The sequence below is a fragment of the Cupressus sempervirens genome, chromosome 11 (assembly GCF_028749045.1).
Source record: "Cupressus sempervirens isolate cs-2001-9-10 chromosome 11, ASM2874904v1, whole genome shotgun sequence".
Lineage (NCBI taxonomy): Eukaryota > Viridiplantae > Streptophyta > Pinopsida > Cupressales > Cupressaceae > Cupressus > Cupressus sempervirens.
The window spans coordinates 429,095,505-429,123,398 of NC_143128.1; the positions used below are offsets into that span (position 1 = coordinate 429,095,505).

The following is a 27,894-nucleotide window of genomic DNA, read 5'->3' on the forward strand; positions in this document are numbered from 1 at the left end:
CTTTTTTATGGTAAGGCATTTCTCACTAGAATCAAGAGGGCATAGAAAGAAGTTGCACAAGGTTTGCAATTTCTCTTTTAATCAACTCTGTGATATTTGAGATACTGCAGATGATATTTCTATAATAGAAACAAAAGAAATGAAACAAAATATGTTGTTTGAGTTGGATTGTATCCTTTGTCTTTAGAATCTACAAAATTTTGCAACAAATTCCAAATTTTAGTGTGCAGTGTCCAATTTCTTAACTATGTTATTTGCATTCCCTTGATCACACTTGTTTATGTATTTCATTTTTGGTTAAATGCCGAAGACTTGAGTCATCAATATTTTACAATGAGAAAATTCAACATATTTTAGTTTTAGCATATACTATTAGTATTTCCATGTCTCATAGTAAAACTACTTGTCTTGTCATTTTTCTTGACCTTTTTATCTCAAGATGAATATGAATGGCTTACTAATATTCTATCAATTCCTATTTGAGCATGCTCATAAGATCACTATAGTGAGAAATATATTTTTGGGTTGGATTTTACCACCCTTGTAAAATGTTGGGCTCAATCATTCTGTTATGGTTGTCCAAACACCTTGAGAAAGGTTCTAGTGGGTATACTTTTTCCTTTCTCCTAAAATTGTACAAGTTGACCCTCTCAGTGATAGGTATCCTGCCTAAGAATGGTGTTTCATTAATTTTATTTGGAATTAGGTATTGCATTCATCCTTTTCTCATTCTTGGAAATGGCTCCCTCATCACTCATGATAAGCAACATAATTGCTAGGTGATGGCTTACCCTTTAAATTGCTTTCTAGGCAACCATAATGACAATGGCTATCAAACCATTCCACAAATTGTGCTAATGAAGTTGCATAAAGATGACTTTGGGGAGCCCTTGCATAGCAATCAAGATGCTTCATGATCTCCAATAGAAAGGATCCCAATGCAAATATTTAAAATCTAGAAAATGTTTCTTTCTTGAACACCAACACTGATTCTACTGGAAGGTCGCTAGGAGCTTTTTTTATTATCAAATCTCCCATTAGCCATGATAGGTTCATACCAAATGTCTAGAGTGCCAAGTAGCCACCTAATGCTAAATAAGGGCACACCATTAGATCAACTTCAAAATCACTGAATAGATGCACTATACAATGGCAACCATTGCCAAGCCTCTTTTGAAATTGTGCTAGTCCAAGAAGATGATCTAAGAGAGAATCCATGCAATCCATGGGCAGAATTCTTGAATGTTTTTTACCAAACATTGGTGGAAATTTCACCAATTCTTGAAAGTTTTTTACCAAGTATTGGTCAAAATTTTAACCATTTCTTGACATTTTTCAACCAATATTTGGTCAAAATTTCAACCAAAAATGACAAATCAAAGTTAGTAGAGACAAAAAATTTTTGATGAGTGTATTCATCAAAATTTTGACCAACCTACAAGTTGGTCAAAATTTTGACGAGAAAAATTTCCATGAACTGCTTGGTCAAAATTTTGACCAAATTTTGTCAAAAATTGAGTCCAAATTTACTAGTGCTCATTAGATTTGTCCTTCATTGCAACATAAACCACTTCATCATAATCATCCTTTATTTCCTCTTTAGCAATGTAACAAGACTTGTTGCCTTTGTCTTTGTAATCCTTGTTGTCTTCATCTCTTTTGCTGTTATATTTGTCACCACCTTTTTAGTTCTTTTTCTCTAGACATCTAGTAGCAATATGACCAACCTCATTTCAACTGAAACAAATGATAGGTAATTTACCTTTGAACTTTCCTTTACCTTTGTGGAATCTTCTTGTTGGTAGTACTTCAAGTTGTTCTACATCCTCCTCATCTGTATCATTGTCACTGGACACATACTTCTTCTTTTTCTTCTCTTCAGGTTCCTTTAATTATACCTTAGCTTTGAAAGTAGATTCAATACTTTTAGGTTTGTAATTATCAAAGTTAGATAGCTCAAAAGTAGTGAGTCTACCTACCATACCTTCAAGTGATAGATCATTCCCTAGTATACATCTCAGTTCTTGAATTGTAGAAACTCAAATAGCATATACATGCAGTAGTGTTCTTAAGACTTTACTTAGTATAGTGTCATCATCTAATTTACTAATAGCTCCTCTTATTGCATTAACAACTTCTTTTATCCTTGCAACATATTGAGCAATATTTTCACCTTCTTCCATTTTCATATCATCAAAGTTACCTCTAAGACTTTTAGCTTTGGTTCTTACAACATTTGCATCTCTTCCATAGATAGTGGTTAGGGCATTCCACATTTTCTTTGCACTATCAAGACCTTTGATATCATCAAATTTAGTATAGCTTAGGGTAGAGGAAATCTCCAACATTGCTTGGTTGTGTTCTTTCTTCTTTCTCATATCCTCGGCAGTTGGGGCACTAGTAAGATTAACATGCTTAGTGATAATGGTAGATTGTGCATGATCTCTAAGTCCTCCAAGGTGTAGCTTCATAAAACTTTTCCATGCAAGAAAGTTATCTATATTGAGCTTGGATACTTCTCTTTTTGATATCTTGATCTTTATGCTTCTAGTACCTTCAAACTAGTCCTCTTAAGTAGATGGCTTTGATATCAATTGTTGGAATACCTTAGAATAATTGAGGAGGGGGGGAGGGGGGGTGAATCAGTTATTCGAGGTCTAGATGTATAAATAAAACTTTTCACAACTTAGTAAAGCCATAAAATATTATTCATCTTGCATGCATCCATAATATTATGTAATTACTAAAAAATTGTAGGTTACTATCAAATTAACTTGCAAAAATGTAAACATGAAACATAATAGATTCATCAAAATGCTTGACATAATGATTTATGTGGAAACCCAATTTGGAAAAAACCACCAGTAACATGCTACTCTTTTTCACCCTTCTGAAGTGATGCCCTATGAAAGACCAACCCTGTTAAAGATTACAATACACATAGTTAAATGTGACCTTGTTAAAGGATTTCAATCACCTTGTTAGGAGTGAGCTTTGTTACAGGACTTTAGACCATTCACTTGGAATTTCACCTAGTTAAAGGATTTACAAATGACTATTAGGTCAACCTTAATCCAAAGGATTTACCCTAGACAAATACAATTGTTAGAGAGAAACAATAAGGTTTGATCTGATAAAAACTTACATCTTCATTTGTAGATTATAGATCATTATTTAGTCCTCCATTCTACTTGGCCTTCATACATTGCAGCTTTTATAGCTTGATCACCCTTCAAGCATTCATATCCTTAAGCCTTCTTGCTTAACGTGCCATTGTGGACTCTTCTCTTAGGTCACTTGATGAATCAAAACCCTTGACTCCTTTTCTTCCTTAGGTTCTCACACATGACAATCTTGCTTCATGACCAACCATTTCTATAAATAGGAAATTAAGATCTTTTGCCACTCATTCTCCATCATCCAATATAGGGTTAGGATGGATTAGGTATGATACAATGAATCTACCCCACATTCTATATCTCTTCTAGAAAATTCTCCTAGAATCCTCTTTGAATTCACCTAAAAATGGTTTACCTTGAATTTTGTGCCTCCAGCTCATCTCTCTTATCTTCCACCTAGTCCACATAATCTAAGAAAAAAAACTTGTGAGCTTAGATCCATAAAATTCATGATATTTTAAATAATGTAGTAGCTTGACATTATCTTTCTTCTAATGCTTAACACATACTACATTGCTCAACATCTTCTATGCAATTACTCAACACAAACTAAAGTTTACTGGTGTTTGACATCAATTAAACTTTACTCGGCATCCACTGTTCTTCTTGGCACTTACTATACACTCAATCAAGCTTCACATAAAAACTTTGTGTAACTTGTTCTTCTAAACTTTCTTAGTGTAACCAATCTTTGTAACCTTAAGTAGATTATCAATACATCATGTCATCACTGTCTTAATTGATTCTTGTACTCTTTTACATAATCATAACTCAACTTTTCCTCTAAGTGCTATTGTTACATCTTTTGATCAAATCCTCTTCATCAATCAAATAAGTGATAGTACTTGAATCTTATAAGCAATTATCTCACCATCAAATAACAAGTTTGACATCAATGAGGAAACAATGATTGAAGCATATTTGTCATACTTGTATTTTCTCAATAGTCTCCCTCTTTCAAAAATCTCCTTCTTTCACTAGCTTCTTCAATCTATTCTCAACACCAACCTAAAACTGCCCATTAATAACAGTTAACAAACTCTTAAAAAGTTGTCACCAAGTTATAAAAGATGTCATTATAATTTTGGCAACTTTTGAACAACTTTTACAATTATTATTCAAATGACCTCAAAGTTTCCCTAAACCTTTAAAATATGATAAATTTTATTTTAAAACTGAAATTATATTAGTTCCACTCTATTTTTATAAATTTGAGTGGTTTTACCATACTTTACATTTTTAAAACCTTATAGGTCACTGTGATTTTAATGGCTTTAATAGCCTTAAAAAATCATTTGAAATGGATTCAAAATATTCTTTAGAACCTTACGTAATACTAGAACTATATTAAGAACAACATGAAATATTAAATTCTCCATGATTCATCCAATGAATAAGTGCTCCTAAATCAATTAATAACTTATGTCTTGTGGTAGGTGAAGCAATTGCTAACCGTTGTAACCCTAATATTACAATTCTATGACATAAAAAGGGGCATTGAAAATCAATTGTAACTTCACAAAATTGAAGTCATTCATTCTTTTAAGGTTTCCAACCACTAAGTTGTCATAGTGAATTTGTTAAAGAACTGATTGCAAGGAGAAACTCACATAATCTAGTGTAGTAGAAAATCAATAGATTCATACAATCGCAATGGCTGAAGACTTGAACAAGGTTGATTTAGTTGACAATAGAGAACATGAGGGCATACAATTGAAAGGAAAGGATGTGAAAGTTGCATTATCATCCCTATATGATTATGTTTTACATATTGGGGACATCAATTTATTCCTAGATTTTGAAGTGCAAGAATTGGGTAATAAGGAAATAGGTGATTTGTATAGCTCAGTATGCTTATAAAGTGATCTGAAAGACTAAGACAAGAAGCTAGAGAAGTATACACTAAGAAGAGTAGAAGATATACCTAATTTCTTCCATGAAGAATAGATAAGATATATTTTGAATAGACTCCATGAACAACACATCTATATGGACAAGTAGTATAAGATCATAAAGGTTTTGACCCAAATATTAACTAAATTCAATGCAAGTGGAATCATTTACCCAAGAATGTTGTATCAATGAGACAAGCGGTCATAATCACAAAATAATGACTAATGCAAGATGCAATGGGATGCATAGTAAATGATATTGTTATTGAAATTTTAATTAGGAAACTAAGATACTTAGGGGGGCGGTGGGTGGGGGAGGGGTGTGAATCATGAACTATAAAAAATTTTATCCTTCAAAACAACTTTATTGCATTCACCACATTAATCATATCATATCTAACTTATGCATAACTTCAAATATCAAATTATGAAATAAGTCTATCTAAGTATCACATCCATAAAATGTAAACATATAACATAGAAATTTGGTAATCTAGAAACCCTCCAAGAAGAAGGTAAAACTAGGGTGGGGATGGCACCCACAAATATTTACTACTGTAGTAGCAAAGTTAACCTATTAGGGTTACAATTGTGATCACTTTTGATGATCTAGCTATGAGGGGCCTACTCTATTAAAACCTTTAAGACTATTAAGTCTACCTTGATTAAAGGATTTTACACTTATAATGAAGTAAGAACTTTGTAAGGAGATTTATAAAGGTTTGTTAAAACCACTTTGTTAAGAGATTTTTCTCGATTCAATCTAATAAAACTAATTTAGTACCTGATCCTTTAGCCTACAAATACAATTATTGATTATAGATATCCTCCTAATCTCTAATCTGATCTCCAATCTTATGTGCCTTTATTTTTACAAGTTAGAATTGTTGTTACACCAAAAGATCAACTTGTCAATGCTTGATAGAACCACTAGACTTATAAGACACAAGAGATAGTTAAGCCATGTCATGAATCCCAAATGGAAACATTGGTAGTTAGTCCAAAAATTCCCCCTTAGAATTACTTGAGGAGATTCAAACTTATGACCAAGATCTGATACCACTTGTTACAAGCTAGAGTTGTCATTGCACCAAAAGATCAACATGTCAATGCCTAATACAAACACTAGACTTATAAAACATAGGAGGCACTTACCATGTCATGAATCCTAAAGGGTAATGTTGGTAGTTAGTCCAACATCTAATTTTTCCTTTACTACTTCATTAGGTTGCTAACTTTGTTCTTCATTTCTTCATTAGGTTGCTAACTCTATTCTTTACAACGTTTGCATGCAACATCCAAAACTTAACTTCTTCACTTTATTCACATAATTTGCATAATCTTCTATGATAGCTCACTCTTTATATCATCCACATTGTATATTGAAAAAGGGTTTGGATATATCTATTTCAAGACATTTTTAGAGTCTTCTAAACACTTCCCTTTTGCCCTCTTCATCTGATTATATGTTCTTTCCTCATAGGGATCAATGATCCATATCAGAATGCATCTTACAATCACCAAAAGTTGTGTCCATGTTAGTTCAAAATGGTTTACCTTAAATTTTGTATCATTATATACCTTTATGTTTTGATCTCTATGTTGCTTGAAACTCACTATCTCTGATGCTTGATCATAACTATTCTTTGTTATGTTGCTCAACCTTAACTTACTCAGCTCCTTTAGTATAATTTGACATATATGTGCTCTATCTACTTGGCATTCACTATACTTAGCTTATAATAAAAATACTCTATGACCAAAGGCTTTCTCAACTGCTATGGAGCTTGACATATACATGATTATTTATAAGTCTTTACATGACTCAACCTATATAGAGTAGCTCGATCATAGTGATGACCAACTAACCCTGTCTTATATATGACTAAGTGTTTGACACTAATAGACAAAAAAACTTAGATATACCATTAATTCTAGACCAAAACATAATATTTGAAGCCATGATGTTTTGATATAAATTGTACTACTCTAGTGGAGAAAATGAAATTCCTACAAGTGCAACCTATAGAGCATATCAAGCCATCTACAATAGGTCAATGATTGGCCTATGTAGATTCTTGCATAGTTAAATGATGGAGAACCTAGGTATAGGATCATGAAGGATCACAAAGGTAAAACCCTAAGATTTGGTCCCATACTTATTTGTGTAGTATTTTATCTCAAAAGAGAAATTATAGGATTCCCACTCTACAAGTGGAGAGAAGATCAACTTGTAATGATGTAGAAGTAAGTAAACTTTACTAGAAGTTGGAAGGTAAAGGAAACACCATCCTATGGGAGTATTTCATGAATTTTTAGAAGGAAATACATAGGTGACACATGTTTTCTAGCAACCACACATAGGTGCATAATTTGTGTAGTGTAACCAAGGACACACTAGTTGATGCCTTTTTAGATATGAGGTTAGAGAAGAAGAAGTAAATTCATACATAGAATGGTTATTAGAAATGGTAGAAAGGTCAATTTCTCTAGGGTTTTGAACTTGTTTAGAGATAAGGAATAGACTTCCTAGGGAAAAGAAGAAAATTGAGGAGCATGCACCAAAAAGGGTAGTGAGGAGTCAAGTTAGAAAGTCATTCAAGGGTCATAAAAAAAAGAGATAATTATAAGGGAAATGAAAGCTAAACTTGCAAGTAGTTCTCCACAAAATTCTCAAGCACACATGGAAGAGACATGATAACTTGCTTCTCAACTAGAAAAAGACTCATTAGAGACATAGACTACCATAGAAGCTATAGAGGCAACTAAGGTAGATGAGGTAGTAAAGACTTCAAATAAAGGTAAGAAGAGATCCAAACCACTCTTTATTGATGAAATTATAGAGACAATTATTAAGAAGCATAATCAATCCATATTTAGGAATAGATTTTCTAAGTTTTCTAAGGATAATAAAAACAAAGACATAAAGGTTGTACTTACAAGTAAGAGAAATTGTTGAGAAACAAGATGACATTGGAGTATGGATACTTAGAGAGTTGAGAAAGATACTTCAAGAAAAAGGGAGCATTGTTATACAAAGTTTTGGAAAAAAATTATATGAACACCTATCCTAAATGAGATCAACTATAAGAAAAACACACAAATGGCTATGCATAGAAGTATACAGAGGCAATTTCAGCACCACTATGCATAGAAGTATCATTGAGGCACAAGTATAGCTCAAAATTGGCAAGAAATTTCTCATGAGATAAATAAGTCTGGTGAAAAAAATCAACCATAAGGCAACACCAAGAAACTATTTAGTTCATGAAACAAAGAAGAAGAGACAAAGAAAGAATTAAAGAACAAAGTGAAAGATCTAAGATATGCACAAGTAAGGAAGGAGGAAGAGAATAAACTCCTAGTCATCAAGTGGAGACAAAGGCATAATAAGAAAGCATGGAAAAGGAAATAGTTGTGACTTAAGAAGAGTTTACAGAGCCTCAATTGTAGGAGAACACACTGGAAACTCAAACTATGAATATTCAACAACAAGCACTAGTACAAAAATTACAATACATGACTAAAAAAACTACTGCAATTTGTCTATAAGTGACTAAACTTAGTCACATGACTAATAGTAGTTAATATCTAGTTATTTATAGCACTACTCAATTTACTACTAAATGATTTTAGTCTCTTATTTGATCAATGATTTTGATCATTGATTTAGTCACACATTTAATAATATATTTAATATTATATTTAATCACATATTTAGTCATATATTTAATAGTTTATTTAGTCACATATTTAGTGGTATTTTTAGTAGTATATCTAGCCCATATATCTGGTCACATATTTAGTTAATTTAGCCACATATTTAGTAGTATCTTTAATAGTATATTTGGTCACATATTTAATAGTATATTTAATCACATATTTAGTAGGATATTTCATCACATATTTAGTAGTACATTTGGTTATAATAAGGCATGATGGAATCAAACCACCATCCTTCTTCTCTTTAAGTAGGTGCTCTTCCATTGAGCTAGCACTCTTTTAAAATAATAATATAATGTACAACTTTCTACATTATATTTGGTCTTATCTTTTGAATTAACCCCATTATAATTTCTTTAGTGATTTATACCTAGTTTCTATTCATAATTCACAAAATAGGTAGATATTAATAAAAAATATAAATGGATTTCTAGTAACACAACAAGAAATTAGGTTATATTAATGGATAAAAGTGCTAAAAAAATGGCACAAGTATTTCAAAAACTCTGAGAAAGTGAAATTGCAGTCTAGTTCTAGACAATAATATTTTATGTAAATCATTTTTAATTTCCATGCATTTTATTAATAAAAAAAACCTTTGTAGCACAGAGATATAAATTAATGAGAACTTATTTTTTTATTATAGATTACAAAGCATGTTGAATGCTTAAACTTTCATATTATTTTAGATGAAGTATATTCACACATAGTGTTTGGTTGAAGAAAATTTGTGCCTATGGAAACATTTTCTTCTATAATATTTGTGATAACACTTGGAGGTACTTCAAATGATAACTAATTCTTGATTTGTGTTTTGGATGTCTTTTCCCTTGTATTCCCCATGGAATTCTCAAAAAGGGAAAAGTAAGAACTAAGACACCATTATTTTTGGATTCTCTAATAAAATAATTTGTAAAAGGAATTTTTTTTACTAACACCAATAAATTCTCATACTATTATCAGCCAATAGGAATGCTAACCTATCCCATTATAAATTCATCTTAGAATGCTTGTGTCATCTCTTCAGGATGGTGGAAACTTTGCATCATACGTACCTTTCACCAACATATTATTGACAACCTCTTGTAAGTGAGTGGTTGCACTATTATAGTCTCTATTAGTCATACATAAGAGGATATTTTGAGAGAGATTCCTTGCTCAATAAAATTAGGTGCAAGAGATACAAAAAACACTTAATATATCAACATATTTGCCAAGTTAATAAAGGTTTCATTTAAACAATCTATTGTAAGAAATCTTAGTTTGGACATTTTTAACTAATTTTATTTATCTAGATGAATTATTTACTCCCAAGTATTGTGGCTTTGAATTGATAATATGTAAAAAATAATTTTTTTGAAGTGAAATAATTAGAACTAGCACTGCAACTTGAAAATTTTAGAAATGTGAGGTGATGGCCTTCATGCACACACATTATTTCTTAACCTGATAGTTACACAACTCTAGGGGATATTGAAATGGGGGGACAAGTTTTTGGGACATGGTGATAGAGGGGTCTTAATTTGGGGATGATAGGGGGATAGTAGCCAAGGACAGGGGGTGTATGTACCATAAATATGGTACTAAAAATGCTAGTTATGAAAAGATGAATTGCAATATAAGATATAAAGATGAAAAAGAGTAAATACTTGAACATTTTATTGAATTGGAACATCAAACATTGAATATAAATAGTCCAATCAAAAAATAGGTAATAGTGGTACATCCCTCCATCCTCAACAAAAAAGGTAGAATTTGGTGGTGTCATTGGGGCTCGAAGAATGGAGTCCCCAAGTCCCTAGTGCATCCCTATCTCTAAGATATGGGGAAAAAGGGGTGAGGGTGGGGGGGGGGGGGGGGGGGGGCGCGGGGGGTCGATTCATCTCCATGTTCTTATATTTAACGCTCACTACCAATGCCTATAGTATAATATACAAGGTTTATGACCACCCAATGGTACTTCTTATAGTGGTGCTTATACTGTAGCCCTTTCACAACTTGTTTTTCTACTATTGCACAAGCTAGAAGTGATTATTCAATTATTTTTGTAGAGGAATAGGTGTATGCCTTAGATATTTTAATGTGGGCTAACAAACACACTAAGGAATTTTCACTCCTTGTGAAAAGGCATGCACTTGCTTCTTCAACTACTGGAGGACTTCAAGATGCTACATAATGTGTTGATGTATCCTTTAGTCATTGCTCTTTACTGGAAGGTTAGGGCATTACAATATGTCCTATTGTCCTGAAGATTCTTAGACCTAGTGTAGAACAAGCATTAGATGCAAAATTAAAATATATTAAGGAAAGCATTATTACTCTTGCTATAACTAATAATTAGGTGTTGACACATTCACTTATAGATAACTTAGCTTTCAATAGAGCTTCAAGCATTTCAATAGGTGGAAGTTCATTCCAACTAAACCTTTCAAACAATACACATAGATTCAATTCAATATTGGTTCAAGAGTTTTTTGATGACGTAGATCCATTTTTGAGCATGTAATTGGGATGACCAAACTTGGGTGGTCTCAAAAAGGTGTTTGATGCTATGGAAACCTATTAATAAAGGCTTTTCCTACAACAGTGGAAGAGGATGGCAACTTGGAGGTGTCAAAAAATAAAATAGTAAGATAAGTTGATATTGAGATTTAAAAAATTGTCCTCTTTGGAAATGTAGCTACTCTAGTAGATGAGTTGCTACCATGTGTCATACTAAAACTCATCCCTAATTATTCTAGTGGTAAGGAAGATCCTCAAAAGAGATTAGTCAAAAAATAGAACTATTATCTAACACTTAGAGATTGGTGAAAGTGGTTACAATGGAGTTTTGATAAATTCCATGATAATTTCTACTGGTAACATGCTCTAGATTTGATTTTTACTAAAGATGGTGATGCAAAATTAGGTACATATATGTACATTAATTTTAATAGAAAGGTTGATAGTAGCTCATGGCATCAAGATGCTTTTTCCTCTCCAATATTTCAAGATCTCTTTACCAAGTTGAACAAGTTATGATACATTGCCATTGAAATATTACCTAGTAGAGAAAGAGACATCACATGCTATTGATGATACTCATTGAAATTGATATAATTGTCTTTCTAATGATAATAATTTTTGGAAGGATATTGAAAATGGACTTAAATATTTAGGACATTTTGGTTTGCAATAATTTGTGTTGTCTATGTAGTTTGCATCTCAAGGATGCTACTTATCTAGATATACACCAAGTAGTTAGGCACATTATCTCAAGAGCTATATATGTCTTTTCTTCTCATTTCTAACGTTGGGATGGATCCAAATACTATTTTTCCTAAAGTTAAGTGGTTTGTTGATTTTTTCATGATGCCATGCTTAAATTAAGTGGAGGGTCAAGAAGTGTTAATGGAGATAGAGAACCAAATGTCTCATAGTGTTTATGTTTTCATAGTCTATGTCTTTAGTGAGGTCACATGGAAGTTCATAATATTTATTTATTTTACATGAGAATTTTAGAGGACATGTTTATGTTGTGATCTATTTTCCAAATCAACCCTATAGTTTGTAAGAGATATTGATCATGAAAGACTCTGAATTTATTTCTTGCATGAATTTTTGATGTTGGTATAAGGTACATACCTTTTTGGAGTGATTTTAGTATTGATTCATCAACTTCAATTGCTTTTCAAAGGTTCAATATAAAGTGGATGTTGGAACATGACTACATGTATACCAACATAGTGGAGAGGAGTCAATTTTGTACATACTTTTCCTCCATGAAAAGATTGTAAAGTTGATGGAAACTTCATGTGGAGGATGTTTTCCATATAATTTTTTGGGTTTATAAAGAATAAGTGGTTTGGAAGATACACCACTAGTAAAAATAATATTGTAGCCCAAGTTTCATAGGATGTCTTTATTGCATCATATCATCATGCGAGGAGCAATTATGAGTCATACTCAAAAGATAATGTTACTTCCAACATGATTTCTTGAAAAACATTCTCACTACTTAGGAAATTGAAGCTCTACTTTTGTTTCTTGAAAATTCAAATGCCTTTACATATATATAATTTATTTGAAATTGAATTTTACTGTCACAATGTTGCACAAACTGTTGACCATTTTGTATTGTCAAAAAAAAAAAAATCCCCTTAAGTGAGAAAAAACTATAATAAATTTAGATATGGCTTTATAGGAATTACAAAACATTCATTTATTTATTGATAGAACACAAATTGTGAGTGTAGCTCAATGCCCTTGAGATTTTCCAGAGAATAGAAAAAACATTCCCAACATTCCTATTAAAAGATGTCAAAAAAATGTTTGTATTGTTTTCTTAATAGATATGATGTATATTATGATAGAGGTTCCATACAAGATTTTATGGATTTTAATGAAAACATATCTATCTTACCTACCACCTTTCATGGGGATCCTTATCTTATGAGAAATAATCGCTAGAAACTTGTAGTAACTACAAACAAAAATCTTAATAGAGTAAATAAAAATGAAAAAAATAAAGTATCAAAGTAGTATGCAAAAATGTTATGTGAAAAGATTTGAGCATAAAAGTTATAATTTCAAACCAGAGAAAAAGTGGCATAAAATACTAATTTCACAACATCTAATGCTTCAGCCTACACTTTCAATTCCTCCATTTTATGAAATTCTTATTTACCTTTAGCAATGTTCTTGAATGCTACATCAAATATATGTAAAAACAATAGAGAAATTAAAATTACTTTGAATGACATCATATTTAGTGACCATGCTAAGGGATGCTCCTCAACAAACCTAGGGAGACAAGACCATTTAGAACATAATATTTCTTGTTGTTGGAAAAAGAGTCAAACAAATGGCTCAAGATTTCTTCCCAATTACATGCTATTGGGAGCTTTCCTTGTGAATCTCCTCATGGTACTACTTTGTAGTCTATACCAAAAAATGATGTCTCATTTTTGTCTAAAAAAAGAGATAGAAAGAAGCTGGGAACCAACAAGAAAGTAGTAGTTGGTAGAATTCTTATATTGGATGTTGAGAGTCATACTAAGAAAGCAAGAATCAACTTATGTTGAAAATTCTTATCGCTCTAAATTATTACAGAATGCATTGACCATGACATTTGAGTTTGCAGCTACCTTATGTGTAGATGTGTAAATGAAAATAATTTTAGTGGCATATTTTTTGTTGGCAATGTTAATTTTCATGGTATGGTTGGCTTGCTGGAAAGAGGTAACAATTTCAATTGTAGAGGATGAACATTGAAAAGAAAGCACATTCAAGGTATTTCTTTTGGAAATAGTGCATTGAATTTCTAAAAAAATACCATTGGAACAATATTTAGAGGCACAAGAAGAGGAATTTCCTATAATAAAATGACTGGAAAGTTTTACTTGGCTGAGAATATGAATGATGACAAGGCATCTTTAAATTGACATATTATAGAGGTGGTTGAATCTAACCAAAGCATTTTTAGTGTACCTAATACCAAGTATGTATCAGTGAATTTAAAGAAAATAATTAGTAGGGACAAATGCATTCCCATAATTAGTAAAGGGGGATGACGATGAAGAAAAGTCTATTATTTTCAAACCTATGATAAAGGATGTCTCTTCTATGAACATAATATATTTCTCTATGAATAAGAAATCTGGTGAAGCATTTTTTGATGTTCTAAATATCTCTTTTTCCTACTCATCAATTTCTTTCCAAGGTCAACTTCTACTTGAGAAGTCATAAATTTCTATGATTATCAAAAGGTGCTCACTAAGTACAACATTTACAACAAATATTATTCCAATAACAAAATTTGAAACAATATCACAAGAAACATGGACACAATGATTAAAAAAAATCTTGATGCAAATTTTTTGTGACTAGCTATCCATATTATCTATCTCAAGGATTGGATGTTCCAAAATTTAGTGCTAAGGTGTAGAAAATTAAGGAATTTACAAAGGAAAACTATTGGCTTTAGAGAAAATGGTAAATCTAATTTGTAAGACTCTACAAAACTTACCAATGGCCAGATGATTACAAGAAAACTTGGTATGAACCTTGAAGAGGTGAATATGAGATGTTTGGTAGATCAAATAATGTAATTACACCCAAGGATAAAGGAATGATTGTGATGAAAATTTGTAGTTGTTTTCATCTAAAGAATATGAAGAGATCATATTATTTCTAGTAAAATTCTAGAGAAATGAAATATAGATCACAATGAATATAGATTGCAAAAGTGTGCAAAAAAAACCAACCATCATCATTCTCTCCTTCCATTTTCCTACTACTCCATACCTGTTAGTTATTTTTGGCCCCTCACATGCAATAATATTTACTATGTTGTGAGTGCAAACTAATACTTTTGAATGTTTATCCTATCTTTTTGTCACTTTCAAGGTGAATATCTAGGGATTCAAATATTATTGAATAGTAGTTTGGCACATCCATTAAATATGGCATGAAAGACTAAGTATTAGTATTGATTTCAGTTTCTACTATAGCATCAAATATAGGTAAAAAAAAATAGAGAAATTAAAATTACTCCAAATCACATCATATTTACTGACCATGCCAAGGGAGGCTCCTCAAAAAACTTAGGGAGACAAGACCATTTAGAACATAATATTTCTTGTTGTTGGAAAAAGAACCAAAGGGTTCAAGATGTGTTCCCAATTGCATTCTAGTGGGAGCTTCTCATTTTTGTCTAAAAAAGAGATAGAATTCTTATATTAGATGTTGGGAGTCATACTAAGAAAGAAACAATCAACTTATGTTGAAAATTTTCATCACTTTGAATTATTACAGAATGCATTGACCATGACATTTGAGTTTGTAACCACCTTATGCGTAGATGTGTAAATAAAAATAATGTTAGTGACATATTTTTTGCCTACATTGTTAATTTTCATGGTATGGTTGGATTGTTGGAAAGAGGTAACAATTTCAATTACAGAGGATGAACAATATTGAAAAGCAAGGAAATGCAAGACATTTCTTTTGAAAAGATTGCATTGAACTTCTAAAAAAATACCATTGGAACAATATTGAGAGGCACTAGAGAGGAATTGCCTATAATAAAATGATTGGGAAATTTTACTTGGTTGGGAATATGAATGATGAAAAGGCATCTATAAATTGACATATTATAGATAAAGAGGTGATTGAATCTAACCAAATTATTTCTAGTATACCTAATATTGAGTATGTATAGGTGAATTTAAGGAAAAAAATTCATACGGACAAATTCATTCCCATAATCAGTAAAAGGGGATGAAGATGAAGAAGAGTCCATTATTTTCAAACATATGCTAAAGGATGTCTCTTCTATGAACACAATGTGTTTCTCTGTGAATAAGAAATTTGGTTAAGCATCTTTTGATGTTTTGATTATCTCTTTTTCCTACACATAAATTGCTTTCCAAGGTCAACTTCCACTTGAGAAGTCAAGAATTTCTATGATTAGCAAAAGGAGTTCTCACTAGGTACAACATTTATGACAAATATTCTTCCAATAATTTGTTTTGCAACAATATCACAAGAAACGTGGATACAATGATTAAAAAAAATTTGGATGCAAATTTTTTTGTGACTAGTTATCCATATTATCTATGTCAAGGATTAGATGTTCCAAAATTTAGTGCTAAGGTATAGAAAATTAAGGAATTTACAAAGGAAAACTATTGGCTTTAGAGAAAATGGTGAATCTTTTTTTCATGACTCTACAACACTTACCAATGGCCAAATGATTACAAGAAAACTTGGTATGAACCTTGAATAGGTGAATATGAGATGTTTTGTACATCAAATAATGTAATTACATCCAAGGATAAAGAAATAGTTGTGATGGAACTTTTTAGTTATCTACATCTAAAGAATATGAAGATAACATATTATTTCTAGTAAAAATTGAAAGCAATAAATATAGATCATAGTAAATATATATTACAAAATTGTGGCAACAAAAACCAACCATCATCATTTTTCCTTCCATTTTCTTGCTACTTCACACCTGTTAGATATTTTTGGCCCCTCACATGCAATAATATTTACTATGTTGTGAGTGAAAACTAATACTTCTGAATGTTGATCCTATCTTTTGCTCACTTTCAAGGTGAATATCTAGGGATTCAAATACAATTAAATAGTAGTTTAGTGCTTCCATGAATTATGGCATGAAACAAGAAGTATCAATATTGATTTAATTTTCCACTATAGTTGCAACTTTAGGATTCAAGATTTTTTCCATTCTCAAAATTTGATCATCGAGATTCTTTGTAGAGACACTTTGATTAGGTATGTGATGTAGCTAGAATGGAAAAATTACTACTACATCCCAATATCAGTGGTCACACATTTTTTTCCTTTTCAAAAATCATGTGGAACTCTAAATTAATGCCTACAAAATTTATAATTTTTTGAAGTCCTTCACCTACCACATGCAAGATTCCAAAAATATGAAAGATTGACTCAAAGTCACCTACTACAATCATGTAAACCTTGTGAGATGCACTAGTGCTTCCTGTAAGACCACAAATAAGGCTGATGTGTTGGCTTCCCTACTTGATTTCAAAATATATAATGTATACCTTATCCTAATTCTCAAAAGCTTGAAGGATCCTATAGTTCTCTACCATTAACCCATACTTAATGTGTGAAAATACTTCAAATACTAAGTTAGTTGCAAAAAAATGATCCCTACAGGATCTTTCTTTCAATTTCAAAGAATTATGTTGGCCTTATGCTAATGGGCTAGGATGTACAACAAGGATTTCAACTCTATATGTAGTAAGTCATTACATATCACCATCTACTAAGAACTCTAACTTTCTTATCAAGGTTGATACTCAATGAACATTTTTCTCAAAGGTGGTAGTTGCACAATCCTCCAATAGCTTCAGGGTATAACTACCTTGACCAATTTGTGCTCGAATGAGTGATGTCTTGCACTCTATTGGCAACATAAAGTAGTTGTCTTTGATTTTCTTTATGAGGTCTACAAGTTTGGCTTGTTGTACTTTCCTTCTTGATGTAAGGATGATAATAGGATTAACTAAAAATGCTTAGAGTTGACAGTGTCATTATCCGATAGAAGGGTCCACATGGTATAGACAACTCATTATTGATCCAGGTGATTACATTGTTTAGGGGTAATGACACTTGTAATAGCTGAATCATCACTGTCTCTTAGAAAATACCTCTCCAATTCTTCTATCCTATGTTGGATACCTTCTTGGTCTCCAACTATTGTATCACCACCACCCAGAGGAAGATTCTGGATATCAAATGATTTTATTTTTGGTAAAAAGGAGTACGTTTGTGCAAAATTCTCATGAGACATCAAACCTTTTAGAGGATTACCTTTATAGAATTAGCAAGATAAGGAAATCATCACCACTGGAATATGAAATACTCTATAGTGATAATGATGTTAAGATATGAAAAGATCCTTGGATATGAAGACTAATACTTAGTTGTCCCTTATGGGAGATGATTGACCAGATACATTGAGGCAAAGAATCTAAAAAATTTAGATATAAAAATAGAATCTAAAGAGGGAAATGGTAAGAGTGGAAAGTTATGATTCTTTTGCCTCACCATCCTCTATATAGCATGTCTTTATGTCTTAGATATGTCCTATTGGAGACACCATATTTTATTTAAAAATAAATTTCTAATGTTGGTGAATGATTTAGACCACAAGGATGTAAATTTGTGTTATTAATTTCTATTTTACATGAGTATAATCTTGTCACATTTCCTAAGTTTTTTGATGTAGATGTTCTATCTTACATGAGTATAATCATGTAAATTTTCCTAAGTTTACTAACAAAAGCACTTATTATAGTAGCTAGAAAGGAAGCCTCTTACATTAGCTCTTATAAGCTAAGTTTCATCGAATGGATGAAAGGATTGGCACCAATTTCCAACTGGGTGAAAACATGATGCCTAACAGCAAGATGTTAAAAAAATTCTTTCTTCTTATGTATGGACTAAATAACACTAGAGTTTACAAACGATGGCTTGAGCACTGGAACAACATCAACAACATGAATCACTTATTTGATATTAAAACTCTCAATCATTTATTTTCAAAATTTGTTTTGGTTGTGGTATTTCAAATTGTAGGCATGACCTCATTAGTGACTATAGATCTAATACTTTTAATTTATAAAGAAGTTCAATTATTAGGGTTCAAGATTATCATATAGTGCCACCTATCTTTATCTTTTGGCACATTCATTTATTGGCTTCTAGTATGGTCATGGTAATGATAGATGCATATTTTTTTGCTATTAATAGCCTATCAATGAAAGAACAAAAGTTGTGAGTATGCTTTTACTATTTTGTTAATCCATATAAGCCTTCTTATGTGAGTGTTAATTAAATTCCACTTCTAGAGAAACTATCAAAGATGAAAATTTTAATTTCTACAATGAATTATAATTATTTTTTTCTTCTTGTTCTATAGATTTGATATAGCTTATCTTTAGAATTTGTACGCAATCCATCTATTAAACACAATCCAAGAGGTGGATATCTTGTATTTGATTAATAGCTTCCACCTCCTATTTATTCTTGTTAGCATTTAGTGGAGGTTATTATGAGGTTATTACTTCATAATATATAAAATTATGTGTCTTTATCAAGTCACAAGCAATATACTATTTTAAATCATTGTGATTTCAAAGCCAAGTTTGAGAAAGTTGGAGTAATGCGAGGTTAAATTGTGTTGAATTTGTTTGTGTTCATTTTTGTGATTTTACTAATCTCATCATTGACAAAAAATTCAAGAAACTAGAAAACACAACTCTTTTACTTTATTAGTCATGTTCATGCTAATATTATGTGTGATGATAGTATATAGGTGGTCATTGGATATTTGAGGTATGCCTAGTATGTTAAGATGGAGGTATGATCTATTTAGATATACAAATAGGTTATATGGTATAAAGAAGGATCAAGATCTTCTTTTGAGAAAGTGCACTGTTTGATATTATTATTATCCTTTTATTATTATTTCTGATTGTTGATTGCTTCTAGGGGTTTGTAAGTAGTAGTACTATCGATTTGTAGGGAAAGTAGGTAATATATGCATTGTGCATGTACATGGTGTATGGTTCAGGGTCAATGCCATGGAATGGGCATGTTGTATAGATGGGTTAGGGGGTTGCATTTATGTTGCAAGTTAGTGAGATTGGTGCCAATTGTACTTCTTATACACAACAAGGGTTACATTGTTCTTAGGGAATAATTGATGGTGTTTTTGCATATATTTTCATGGTTTCAAGGGATACACATACTATTTGTACACATATTTTCTTGAAGCTTGTATACAAATCTAGTTTAAGAAGTATTTTCTAGTTTTATTTTGGATCTTTGGCTGATTGTATGATTTTCTTTCTTTAGGATCATTGTGTAAAGGTTTATTGCATAGAAAAGGAATATTTAGGATTTTCTTCATTCTCCAAAATCACATACTTTTGAGGAAAGTCTTCCTTAATAGTTTTGTTAAGGTTTTATAGTTACAAAATCCCTCTTACAATACTATATTGGAAAGATCTCAACAAATCAATTCTCCCTAACACTGAGTTTGAAGACACTGGATGCATATTATAGTTTGGATTGTTACAAAGTACCATTTTTAAAGGAGAATAATTCCATAAAGATATTTCTAGCATGTAGGTGAATTTGAAAGAGTTTTCAAGAAAATGTTGAATTTAAGAGAGTTGTCATGGAGTTTGCACCACATTACATGCAAGAAGAGGTATTTCGAGAATAAAGAAATAGCATACCCAACTACTAGAGGGGTCTCTAATTAGAATCCCTATATGGAGCTCATCACGATAAATGTAAAGATATTAAAGACAACATTAAGTAGTCTTGTTGATATATAGATAATAGATTTGTGTGTTTATTTTAAAAACCTTATAAGTGTTTCGATATCTTCCTTGGTAGTGCACACATTTTGGTTAAGTATTTGTATTATTTTTCAACAAATGTATATGTGACAACCTTAAGAATAGTAATGAGGGTTTTGGAATAGATATTAGAGGGAAAAAGGGGGCAAATACAAATTTCACTATAAAAGTCTTTGAAAAAATCATATAAAATGTTATAATGGAAATCTATTGATAATACTAATAGGAGCATTATTTGAATAGGAAAATGTGGTTTTAGAATTCATTCTGTAGGCCTATCATGCAAATGGTAAGAAAGGACAACAATAAAACAATGAAAGGATGTATGATTGAAGTAAAAGGTACCAACTTACATTTCCATATGATTTTTATGGCTTGGATTAGTTGATGAGATTTTCTTTATGTAAAAAAGCAATACATTAACAATGAGAAGTATAAAATCAAAGAAGGAATACTATTTCATGACATGATACAATCCTAAGAAAAAGAGGATAGCAATAAAAAAATTAGAATAGTCACGAAGATATCAAATAGGTAATTTGCAAGATTCAAATGGTAAGTATAAAGGATATGTCTATATGGTACTAAAAATTCCAAGGTAAATAAGGCATGTGTTTTATCTAAGAATAGAAAGCCTTAATGATTAACCAATCTATATTTTTAAGATAACTTCATTGGATAAGCTTGGAGTATTGGACGTCATTTTTGGAGATGGATTTTTCAATATTCACTAGTAGGAACCTTAAATGGAATGTTTTGAATACAAGGGGTTGTGAAAGATTATCTAATTATTAATTACTACAAGAGCTAGGTATACTCTAGAGCTTTCAAGAATTGGATGTTAGGTATTTTGTTTTGATAGCAACACTTAAGAAGAATACATTAGACTGATCTTGTCATGCTACAACTTGTAAGTAGAAACCATGCAAAATGGTACTTGACATTTCATAAAGAAAATTTTAGATGAGCATTGGGATGAAATCCTTGACATTTGTAACCTATATGACATTTCTCTTTTTATAGATGGGTTGAGATCTAGTTCTATTTATGATATCAAAGATGTTGCATAATTTGTAGAACCTACTACTCGAGGTAAGATTATTCATCATTCTTGGTAAAAAGGATGTGTAGGTAATGAATGAAGGACCTAGTCATATCCTAATGCATAATAATCTTGAAAATACAAAAAAATAATTGGACTGGTTTAATGAGGAATATTTTTAAATGCTTGGCCCAATAACGATAGATATTGCTCTTGTTTATGACCATATAACCTCAATTATTGGTGTTGTTAATATAACTACACTTCTTTTTTATGTTACTCCTAAAGAGAATCTCGGCTTGCCTAATCAAGATAATGTCAATACTAGCACCATAGCATGCAAGATTGTTGCCCATCCAATAGATTTAGCAAAACAACATCCTCTTTCTCAAGCATGGGGTAATACTTAGAGTAAGACATGCTTTAGTTTCCTTGGAAATATCAATTTGCATTGTCTCTTGATCCTAATGCAATTTCACAATGAGACCTTTCCTATAGAAGGTGGAAAGGTTCATTTTTTCTATGTGTGAAGCAAAGCTTTGTTCCACAAAAAATACAGAGGATGTAAGGAAGTGATGTAGGAGCATCCTAGGTGTAAGAGCAATCTTGCATCATCCAAACATATTTTTATTTCAGTCTTTTCTATTTTAATAAGGACTAGTAGATAAGGGGGTTGCTATTTCTGGGAGCTTGCTATTTTTAGTAAATTTTTCATATGAGCTTAGAATATTCTCATTTTCTATAGGAAGGTTTATTTTAGAGTTATAATATTATCATAAAAATATCATTGCTCTAGCTTAAGTATCAGAGAAGTTATGGTAGATTTTCAGTGGAAAAATTTATAGAAAAATCTTCAGGCTCACCATTGGAAGCCTTAGAGTGCTTGGATGAGATCCAAAAACTTGATGGAAGGGCACTAACACCATTCCAAGCCTATAGATTAGGAGATGATAGTTTTGAAAAGTGGTTATAATAGCCAATTAGAGCAATGGTTCGAGGGTTATGGCCTTCCAAAGTTGGGCTACCCAAAATATCTAAAATAATTGTCAAAGATGTATTTTCCTAACTCTATATGTATTGTTAGGGTCTGTCAGCCCTAGGTATCAAGTTTCAATGTCTAGAACCTTCTAGGGTAGCATAAAATTGCCTATTTAAGAAAGGCCCAAATATTGTCTAGGATAGCTCTAGGTGTAGTTCACAACATTGTCTTGTAGATTACTATATTGAAGGAACCCATGTGGGTTAGCATATTATACTTGTGAATCATGTAATTCCACATTTGTGGTGATAATAAGTACTTTTTTTTTTCTCGCATTTTCTATTGTTTCTTTTTTTCAGTTATGGATTTATGGTATTAAGGGGAGCACCCTTCATCAAGTGGTATTAGAGTAAGAGTTCTTGAGAGTATGAATAGATCATAGTGTGTGAGGCAGTTCATACAAAGACCATGGTTTGGGCTGAGCATATAGACAAATCTTGATTGTAAGGTAGTTTGTACTAGGGTTTTAGTGGAAGCACAAAACTATCTCTATGAAGAGAGCATGGTGGAAGAGTTGTAAGTGTTACACCTGAAGGTTTTAGAGCCCTCCAAAGACAAATGCAAGCATTGGAAGAAAAATGCATAGAGGAATAAAACTTATTGTAAGAGATGAAAGTGAGGATGAGGAGGAAGAAGAAGAAATTGTTGAATCAGAGGCAATTTTAAACCCAGAGGAAGAGAGGTTTTTTAGGGCCATCTCCAAGATTGGAAAAGACCTAAGTTTAAAGTTCCCACATTTTTAGGAAATATTAAGCCAAAGGAGTTGATCGATTGGATCAATGAACTTGAGGAGTACTTTGAGTATGAAGATATTGATGATCCTGATACGGTTAAGTTTGTGAAGGAAAAACTAAAGGGACATGCAAATATTTGGAGGTAGGAGGTTTAGTTGGAGTGAAATAGAAAGGGAAAGGTCACAATCACTAGATGGGGTTAGATGATAGCTAAAATGAAGTGACAATTCATTCCCATGGATTATGAGCTTGGTGTATTGAAGAAGATGTAAGGGCTGAAGCAATCAAGAAAATTTGTTCAAGAGTATACCAAAGAGTTCTATTGAGTTCTCAATAAAAGTAGCCATACAGAAGCTGATAAGGAGAAAGTGTGCTCATTATCTTAATGGATTAAGGCCAAGTATTTAGGATGTGTTGAGTCTAGTTTGAAAGAATAATATTGAGGAGGTATACTAGTTCTCCCTAAGAGTTGAGGAAAAATTGAGCAAGAAGTTTGATAACAAGAATAGTGGAAGAGGTCGTGATGGAAGATTTGGTAGATGATCTTATAGTGGTCGTAATGATGATCAAAAGAATAAGGATGAGGCTAGAAGTAGAAATTCAAACCAAAGGGGAAAAAATTCCAATCATTTCCATGATTAGAAAAACAGAGATCAGAGAGGAAGAGGTAGAGGACAAGGATCTAGAATAGGAGACTTTTGTGGGAAATGTTTTACACTATGGAGAAGAAGAGCATAAAGAATTTGAATTTTCCTAGCACCAAGGAAGGATAGATCAAAGGAAAAAAGACTTGGCTAGAGTGGCACATGTTTATGAAGATGCCATATCATCACATTCTAAAGATGCTGAAAGAGGAGAAGTCCTAGTTAATAGAAGAGTCCTGCTAAGTGGTGAGAATGAACCTGATCAAAGAAGGAGCTTTTTTCATAATAGGTGTAGATATGAACATGAGTGTTGTAATGTGATCTTTGATGGTGGAAGTACTAACAATCTGGTGTTAGACATGATGGTCACAAAGTTGAAGCTAAAGAGACAAAAACACCCACATCCATACCATATTGCTTTGGTGCAAGATGACCACAAGTCATGGCCAATGAGTAGTGCTCAATGAAATTCAAGATTGGAAGATACTAGGATGAAGTACTATGTTACCTATGAACACATGTCATATGTTGCTGGGTAAGCTGTGGAAGTTTGAAAAGCATGCTAGACACAATGGGTGAGCAAATGCGTACACTCTGATCGAAGATGGAGTGAAGCATAAGTTGAAACCATTGAATGAGAAAGAAGAAATAGTATGAAATGCTACTAGAATATGTTTTATTGATGGAAAAGAGTTTCTCAAAGGTATGAAGTGTGAGCATATGTATTTTTCTATAATTCCAAAAGATAGTAAAGAAGAAGTAGAGGAGATAACTGTAGAAGTTGCAGATATGTTGGGAGAGTTTTTTGATATTATATTAGATAATGTACCTGATGGATTGCCCCTAATGAAGAAGATCAATCACCAGATGGATTTAGTTCTAGAAGCCATTTTTCCAAACAAGGAAACACATAGAATGACAGTTAGAAATAATGGTCCACCAAGATTACTGACAAGGGGGGGGGGGGGGGTGTGAATTAGTTATCCAATAATTAAAACATTTATTATCCTTAACCAATCTTATCCATTCAATTAAAGTAAATAGTAACCATAGCAAGATGCACATAGACAATTACACCAGCTATGCTAACTAGGGAAACCCTTGATCAAATGGAAAATACTAGTGGGAATGATGCCCACATGATGATGTACTAATACAAATATTGCTTGTTAGAGGATGAAACCTTTTAGGAGTCTAGTACAACATTCAATACATAGAGTCCTTGTTAGGAGAATTTGAATCCTTTTTAAGAGATTCCAACCCTATTAGGAGTTGTGCCGACCCTATGAGGAGTTGTAGTACAAAGTATGTAAGAAGAGCCCACTGCCCAAACATGCAATTTCAATTACAAGAAGAACTTACTTCCCAAACAAGTAATCTACTATTAAGTTCCCCTTTCCTCTATTTTTTCAATTGAACCAATCACTATCAGACCTTCTAGACTAGGTCACAAACCTCTAATCCAAATATCAAACATCAGATCACACAACAAAACCTTAGCAATTAAGTTTCCTTCACTTTTGCTCTACTTTGCTCAACTTCACATTCTGCTCTTTGTGTTGCTTACAATTATCTCATGTCATACTTCTAAGATAAAGGAAAATGTCCTTCCTTTATACCAAATCCATAAAGAAATTCCCTAAGTTGGCTATTACGACTTCTTAATTAATTATTATAGGACCACATTAAGAACATGTTACACTTAGCGATAACATTAATCTTCTGCATTGTAACTTGAATAAATTTTTGTACATTTAATATTATGACAAACAAGATTAACCACATCATCATCAATATGTCTTCTTTACATCCTCAACCTTAATTCTCATAATAACAATTCTACTAAGAGATATAACAAGTTTACCAAAACATGCTTCTATAAACTCTATCTCAAAACAAACATTACCAAAACTTACATAACTTCTTCTACACTTAAAATTTCTTCACATAGTGTTAACTACATATACTAGATACTAAGAAGTGTCTATCATAACTTTGGATACTGAGAATACTTAACTAGCCATTCATACAAATGTGATATTTCCACTGTTCTTCTATCAGATACCACAAAAAATTGCTATGTTGACATCAATGACAAACATGGTCATGAATGTAAAATATCATCATCTACAAATATGATATCATCAACAAATATTGCCAAAATCATTATTCCATCATCAATTTCTTTTCAATAGAGATTACTATCTACCATACCTTTGCTATATCCAAGCTTCATCAAATGCCTATCCAACCTTGCATACTAGGTTCTGGGTGCTTCCTTCAAGCCATACAATGCTTTCTTCAATGTTCATACTATGTCCTTTTCATATTTTAAAAGACAACCTTTGGGATATTTGATGTATACCTTTTCTTCAAGTTCTCCATTCAGGAATGTTGACTTGACATCCATCTAATATGCTTTGAATTTCTTATATGCTATATATGCCAAGAATAATCTTACTGCTTGAATTCTAGCCATAGGAGCATAGGTCTCAAGTAACCTTTACATGATTCATTTGCATTCTTAGGCTCAGCTTGAGATATCAAACATAGTTCTTCATTGACTTTGCTTCTTTTTATCACACCTTTATCTCTGCTTTCGATAATCTACTCAGGTGGATGATTCTTTGTCATATTCTTTCCCAAAGTAGGACTTGTTATGTCAACTCTTGGCTCTGCTGAAGGTTCTGAGATTTGTTCTTTTCTTGGATCTCCTTCATTCTAGAAATCATTGTTAGTCTCTAGAAATACTTCATCATTCCTTGGTTTAGTAACAACATCATCATTTAAATTGTAATCAACTATTCTTTCTTGTATCCTAAATTTCTCATCAACTCTTACATTTCCAATTCGCATAATAGTCACCAAAGTTGTCTCTTTTATTACTTTGGCTTCATTAACCAATCTAGGTTCATTATCACAATTATTCAATAATCTTTCCATACTTTAAATTCTTCAACTTGATCAGAAAGTAAACTCTTTCTAGTTTTCTTTAATCTCTTAGGAAATCTAGATTAAAAATGGCAAAACTCTTTAAATGACAAACAAACAATTTTTTTCATAACTTCTAGTTCTCTCTTTGTAAGTAGATCAATACCTTCCTTTATCATTATGTATTCTTTGGATATATATCCATCTTTTCTTGAGCTTTGGTTCTTCTATATATAATAGAAGGATTTTGGATCTAAAACTCAATGCTCTATTCTTTACACAAATTCGATAACTCACTAAAAATTTCCACCATTCAAGTATCCAAATTTCCTCTGCCAAATTTAGGACTATCTTTCCTGAACATGCTTGTCATGGATATCCTAAAGTTGTTAAAATTTATCTTCAAGGACCGGATGCTCTGATACCAATTGTTTCTATTAATGAGACCATTATAAAGTGAAGAGTGAACATGCAAGTTCATGAGTTGTTGTTGATTTGAGAGAGTATAAGTCCATGTATTGTACCAACTATATTAGCACCAAAGAAGAATGGAGAATGGAGGATGTGCATAGATTATCATGCTATGAACAAGATCAAAATCAAGTGCATATTTCCATTGCCAAGGATGGATGATATTATGGACTATTTGAGTGGGTCTAAGTATTTCATAAAGATAGATCTAAAGAGTGGGTACCATTAGATTCAAATTAGAGAAGGTGATGAGTTGAAGACTACACTCAAGATGAGGGAAGGACTATATGAATGGTTATTCATGCCTTTTGGGCTAACCAGTGCATCAAG

At 32.0% G+C, this 27,894-nt stretch overlaps 2 pseudogenes; one reads left to right on the top strand and one right to left on the bottom strand.

The window, feature by feature from the left end:
- Positions 1–4,832: 4,832 nt before the first annotated feature.
- On the top strand, positions 4,833–12,266 carry LOC149530265 (exocyst complex component EXO84B pseudogene; annotated as a pseudogene).
- A 4,548-nt stretch (positions 12,267–16,814) lies between these two features.
- Positions 16,815–27,894, bottom strand: part of LOC149530266 (scarecrow-like protein 1) — a 53,115-nt pseudogene continuing 42,035 nt past the window's right edge.